The 6,344-nt window shown below is 43.6% G+C and overlaps 1 non-coding gene across 1 annotated transcript; it reads right to left on the minus strand.

Annotated features, from left to right (window-relative positions):
- Positions 1–2,034: 2,034 nt before the first annotated feature.
- On the minus strand, positions 2,035–2,106 carry trnaa-cgc (transfer RNA alanine (anticodon CGC)). Its single transcript has one exon. It is a non-coding gene; the product is annotated as a tRNA-Ala (tRNA).
- Positions 2,107–6,344: the final 4,238 nt, after the last annotated feature.

The raw sequence follows: 6,344 nt of genomic DNA on the forward strand, positions 1-6,344 counted from the left end.
AGATGGGAAGGATGTCCAGCAGGTTAGGGTGATTAAGGATAGAGATGGAAATGTGTTGACTGGTACCAGTAGTGTGCTAAACAGATGGAAAGAATACTTTGAGAAGTTGATGAATGAAAAATGAGAGAGAAGGAAGAGTTGAAGATGCAAGTGTGAAGGACCAGGAAGTGGCAATGATTACTAAGGGGGAAGTCAGAAAGGCACTACAAAGGATGAAAAACGAAAGGCAGTTGGTCCTGATGACATACCGGTAGAGGTATGGAAGCAATTTGGGAGATGGCTGTGGAGTTTTTGACCAACTTATTCAACAGAATACTAGCGGGCGAAAAAGATGCCTGAAGAGGGAGGAAAGTGTTCTAGTTCCCATTTTTAAGAACAAAGGCGATGTTTAGAGCTGTGGGAACTATAGAGGAATAAAGTTGATGAGCCACACAATGAAGTTATGGGAAAGAGTAGTGGAGGCTAGACTCAGGACAGAAGTAAGTATCTGCGAGCAACAGTATGGTTTCATGCCTAGAAAGAGTACCACAGATGCATTATTTGCCTTGAGGATGCTCGTGGAAAAGTACAGAGAAGGTCAGAAGGAGCTACATTGTGTCTTTGTGGATCTCGAGAAGGCCTATGATAGAGTACCAAGAGAGGAACTGTGGTACTGCATGCGTAAGTCTGGTGTGGCAGAGAAGTATGTTAAAATAGTACAGGACATGTACAATGGCAGCAGAACAATGGTGAGGTGTGCCGAAGGTGTGACAGAGGAATTTAAGGTGGAGGTGGGACTGCATCAGGGATCAGCTCTGAGCCCCTTCCTGTTTGCAGTGGTAATGGATAGGCTGACAGATGAGGTTAGACTGGAATCCCCTTGGACCATGATGTTCGCAGATGATATTGTGATATGCAGTGAAAGCAGGGAGCATCCAGAGGAACAATTGGAAAGATGGAGACATGCACTGGAAAGGAGAGGAATGAAGATTAGCCGAAGTAAAACAGAATATATGTGCGTGAATGAGAAAAGTGGAGGGGGAAGAAGAAGAGTGAGGCTAAAGGGAGAAGAGATAGCGAGGGTGGAGGACTTCAAATATTGAGGATGGATCTGCCAGGCAAAAGTGCGAGAGGAAGACCAAAGAGAAGGTTTATGGATGTGGTGAGGGAAGACATGAGGGCAGTTGGGGTTAAATCGGAAGATGCAGGAGATTGGCTAAGATGGAAAAAGATGACACGCTGTGGCGACCCCTTAAGGGACAAGCCGAAAGGAAAAGAAGAAGACAAAAAAATTGTAATCCATCGAGTCCTGTGAAACCTAAAAAAAAAATTATTGCGGCTTTAGTTTCCATCGTCATGCTCTCTAAATGCTACATTGGTGCCAAAAGCCCCCCTCCGGAGCTTCATGGTGAAGGTGTCGGCGCGGCAGCCTGACGTTATGGGAGATGAAGGAGTAAAAGAAGACAAGAACGTCGACGACCGTCGCTGGGCAACGTGGCAGGTTCCCTGAGCGGGCTGTTTGGCAGTGTGGGATGAGTTTCACTTAGTAAGGGATCATTCCGTGTCTGCACAGTGGTAAAAAATTTAGGTTTTTTCCTACCATATTTACTGTCTTGTTTATTCTTATAAAGCCTGGACAGTTTTCATGTTTATGTAAATTATGAATGAAATGTAAAAAGGTTTTTTCTCTTTTTAAATGTTTGTAATGTAAAGTCTTGTTTAGACAATAAAAGTGGACAAAACAAAAAAACATGTTCTTATCAGTTTAATATTTGATACGTCCTATATCCGGGGACCAAATATTAAATAGATTTTTGGAACAGGGAGATGGAATTGGGGCTTGGTGTAGTTAATATCTCACGCGCTCCTTATCTGGGAACCATATGTTATATTGATTTTTGAACTGGGAGATGGATGTGGGTCTTGCTCCAGCCACTTCAAGCATCAACCTGGTATTGCAGTATCTCCAGGAATGGTGCATGAGAAGACAGTTCAGAAAAGCAAGGAAAGAAGAAGAAAAATAGTGATGCTTAAAAAAATTTTCACAAGACTGAATGGAGATGCTGGGGATTGAACCCAGGACTTCTTACATGCGAAGCATGCGCTCTACCACTGAGCTACATCCACTGACCTCACTATGGACACAAAGGAGAGTCATCCATGGCTCACCCGGAGGAGGGAACCAGCGCTTCACGTTGAAGGTCTCGGCGCAGCGGCCTGGTGATATGGGAGAGGAAGGAGTAAAAGAGGAGAAAAACGTCGGCGACCATCGCTGGGATACGTGACAGGTTCCCTGAGCCTGCTGTTTGGGAGTGTGGGGTGAGTTTCACTCCGTTAGGGATCATTCCGTGTCTGCACAGTGGAAAAAAATTGAGCCTTTTTCGTGCCATATTTATTGCCTTATTGATTCCGTTGAAGCCTAGACAGTTTTCATGTTTATGTAAATCATGAATGAAATGTAAAAAGTGTTTTCTATTTTTAGATGATTGTCATGTAAAGTCTTGTTAAGACAATAAAAGTGTATAAAAGAAAGAAAATCTGTTCTTACCTCAATCTCCTCCTTTGCAAACCTCGACTGGCTCACCCCAGAGAGCACAAATTCCTCGTTTAGGACACCCCTTGCCGGTGGGCTTGGACGGGGGCATGTTGAGTGCGTTGACATACCCCAGAAGTGCATCACGGTCCTGACTGATATCATCTTATCACTTAAAGCCTCGACAGTTCATTTTTATGTAAATTCATCCATCCATTTTTTTACGCTTATCCTCACGAGGGTCACGGGGATTGCTGGAGCCTATCCCAGCTGCCAACGAGCAGGATGGGGGTACACCCGGAACTGCTTGCCAGCTAATCGCAGGGCACATTGAGACAAACAGCTGCACTCACAATCACACGTAGGGGCAATTTAGAGTGTCCAATTAATGTAATGACAATTTTTTCTTTCTTTTGCCACTTATCCTCACGAGGGTCGCAGGGAGCGCTGGAGCCGATCCCAGCTGTCGAGCAGCAGGCGAGGCAGCTGAGCCACCGTGCCACCGCATTACATCTGTACAATGTAAAATTTGGCATTCTCATCATTTTATTTATTTTCACATCGAAAATGAAATGCAACTTTTCCTAAATACGTATTGGAAGATCAATAATCTGCCTGATAATCTATACATCTTTTAATACTGAACTACGTGTACATTTATTGTTTACATCCCTCCAGCTTCTGAAATTTCTTTCAAAAATGGTGCTTGTAAGTTTACTCGAGTTGAGCATATTTGAAAGATTTTGTTCAAAATGGGTCTGTAGTGAAAAAAGCTCAAGCCAAAAATGATGCACAAAATCATCGTTTGAATGTCTGCGCGCAGAGATATATGTATTTCTTTTTCTTTCAGATTTCGTTTTAAACACGAGCGCATTGACAGCACAAGAGGCTGCAGCTTGTTGCAAGATCGCAAGAGCACGTAGTCATGTGGAACCATCCAACTTAACGTTTTGGTTTCTGACAAATATTTGTATTCCTTCAAAATATCCTTTAATTTCCTCATATAATGGCTTTTTCTTCTTTGTCTTCTCCGTATTGTCACCCCCCCCCTTTCCTTTCAGAGAGCGTGTACAACGCGTTGCACGGTTACGAGTTGATGATGCAAGTGGACCGCGAGGTGGTGAACACGCACACTTTCCCCATGAAGTCGTCCGACGTCCCCGCCGCACGGCGCTGCTCACCAACACGCCAACCTCACGGCAGTGCGCGGGCGTCCCCAACACCGGGCGTCGTCGGCCTCGCACGCCCGCGCCGACTTTCTCATCGGCGGCCATCTGAACAAGAGGAGCGACGGCTGGATTTTATCCACAGAAACTTCCTGACGTCAACAAAAAAATGACAGTCACGAGGCAGAACTCACGGAAATATTTTTTATATGTTTGTATATGGTGGCATGTAAATATTTTTTTATGTTTTGCGTCAAAAGAAAAAAAGGTTTTGCGCAGCGATTATTGCAATTTGAAAGAAAAAAGTGTCAGCAGTTTTCACGTTTTGGCTGAGCAGAGCGTCAACGTCGGCCGTGTAATACGTCACAATCTCGCTGGTGTCTTTTTCTGTTTCTTGTTGATCTAATATTTGAGCGACACCTGTTGGCGCCACAGAGATGGTCCGTAGTACTGGAGTTGTGACATGAGCTCAACTAAATATTTGTGCGGGGGGAATTCAAATTCACATTTGATATTTGTTTCTCAAAGCAACAGTTAACGTTTTTGCAGCAACGAGTTATCCAACGTACCACAAACTCTGTAGTTCACATATTAGCCATTATTGTGCACTGTACTTTTTTGCACATACTGTACGTAAAGTATAAATAGGTCGAATTTTAAATACTACATCATTCTTAATCCGATAGTTTTCTCGTCTTTTTTGTGGCGTGTTGACGTAAGCGTGCATTTGAGCGCGGATGACGACCACTCCCAGACTTTCAACCCCGCCCCCTCGCTTCCCGTCGATTCGTCGAAGTCCCAAGCGAGGCCCGATTTGAATTTCATCTTTTGCTCTTCCCTTCTGATTGGAGGATTCTCAACTCTTCTTAGTTGCTTGAAGCAAATTGAGTCGAATTCTCACATCCTGGTTTATTGACGGAGGAGCCTAATTCACAAGTAAAAGTTGCCTGTTGAGCAGCCGTGCCGGCATTTTGGTGGAACCTGACGTCCAATTTAGACCTTCCTCCGCAGGAACACCAGCTCGGTCTTCTGCCCGGCCAAGGAGCACCACAACCTGCTGCAGCGTCGTTACGGAGATATTTCAACCGGTAGGCAGGAACGCCGTCGCCCTCATATGAGTTTCTTATTTTCTCCATTTAGCTTTTGGAAAGGTTTCAATGCTTTTAATTTTTTTTTCAGGGAGGAGGGGGGGGGCATACAAATCCGCCATTTATGGTTTCATTTCAAATTAGAAGTCATCCGAATACAATCAAACGTTATCACCGACACAACCTTGAGAAAGTCAGTGGAATCGTTTCACTAAGATTACATTCTCAACAGGGAAATTTAGCCAATTGCATTTCCACAATTCCCAACACTGGTCACGCCTAACTTGTTGTTGTCAAGTCATGCTTGTTTATTTTTTTATATATATCGCATTTTGTACATACAATTTCAGTGATGAAAGTCCTCCGGATTTTTAAATTTTCATGAAAATAGCTCCGGAAAATTGCCTAAAATTAATCCGGATATTAGTTGACAACGTTGGACGAACATGCGTTTGACTTCGTTGTTTTGCTTTCACGAGCGAAGCCATGTTGAGGCACTAACGCAGGGGTGTCCAAACTTTTTGCAAAGAGGGCCAGATTTGGTAAGGTGAAAATGTGTGGGGGCCGACTATTTAGCCTGGCATTCTTTGAACCATTAACATTAAATACAAATTAACTTTTTGGGATTTTTTTAAATTTAATTACAAATGGCATACTTTTACTTTTACATTTTTTTTTACATTTAGGTTTTTACTGAAATCACAAACCACAAAAAATTAAGAAAACTATAAAGGATATCTAAGTTCATGTGAAACATTACATATTATTCACTATTATATGCTCACTGTAGGAAAAGTGCTGAAAACAAAACAATGATCACTGCATATTCAAACTGTGATTTTGACCATCACAAAAAAATTAATTAACTGAGATTTAAGAATTTATTCAACTCAGAGGACTTAACAAAGGTCTTGCCTGCACTAATGTGAAGGGTGATACTGGGATCTTGACTGCAGTATGTAGTCCATGTCTGGCTCAAGAGCAGTGGTTTTGATGCGCAAGACGTCACGCAGGTGAGAGTCACTCAGTCTCGTCCTCATGCGGCTCTTGTTAATGTTCATAACGGAGAATGTCTTCTCGCACATGTATGTGGAGCCAAACAAGCTCAGCATTTTCTTAGCAAATGTCCGAATTGCTTGGAACCTGCCTTCATCCAGCTGGCGGTAGAAGTTGACAAGAGGGAGCTGTTGGTGCCGACTGCGATGCTCGGCGTCACACTGCGGCTCAATGAGCTCCAGTTGCAGGTGGTCTGGAGCGTCATCAGGGTCCACGGAGAAAGGAGAGGAAAAAAGCGTGATCTCCTTTTCAATAGCTGCAAAGTCCCGAAAGCGCTGCTGAAACTCCTCAACCAGAGATGAGATGTCTGCTGCATACTTTGTCATTTGCGCGCTGATATTGATCTGTGGGAAACTGGTCACAATTTCCTGCAGCGACGGGAAATGTGCGGTATTGGGCTGCGCCTGTGACAGGTGTCTTTGGAAAAGTAGCAGCTTGGTCCGAAAGGCTTTGATGTGTGAATACAGTTGGCTTACCACTGCATTTTGCCCTTGAAGGCTTGTGTTCAGCGCATTCAGATGT

The sequence above is a fragment of the Syngnathoides biaculeatus genome, unplaced genomic scaffold (genome assembly GCF_019802595.1).
Source record: "Syngnathoides biaculeatus isolate LvHL_M unplaced genomic scaffold, ASM1980259v1 ctg242_pilon_pilon, whole genome shotgun sequence".
NCBI classification, from domain to species: domain Eukaryota; kingdom Metazoa; phylum Chordata; class Actinopteri; order Syngnathiformes; family Syngnathidae; genus Syngnathoides; species Syngnathoides biaculeatus.